Below are 242 nucleotides of genomic sequence, written 5' to 3'. Positions count from 1 at the left end.
TACTGTTAACCCACATTCTTCTGTGCTTCATTGGCATTAATGCTGAGGCTAATTGTGCATGTACCTGAATTTGTAATCTGATATAAACTTTTGAAGTGCTTTAGAGTTTCAAAAATATGGGAAGGGAAATGATTAAAGGTTTCTTTGACTTTTTATTCAAATTTCAAGGAAAGTTGTTGAGTAAATAAATGCTATAATTCAGACATTGTTAATGTTATTATTTACTCTTATAATTCAGTGTT

The sequence above is a fragment of the Chrysochloris asiatica genome, unplaced genomic scaffold (assembly GCF_000296735.1).
Source record: "Chrysochloris asiatica unplaced genomic scaffold, ChrAsi1.0 scaffold00525, whole genome shotgun sequence".
Taxonomy (NCBI): Eukaryota; Metazoa; Chordata; class Mammalia; order Afrosoricida; family Chrysochloridae; genus Chrysochloris; species Chrysochloris asiatica.
The sequence above is the reverse complement of the archived record's forward strand: the minus strand, read 5'-3'. Positions refer to the sequence as shown.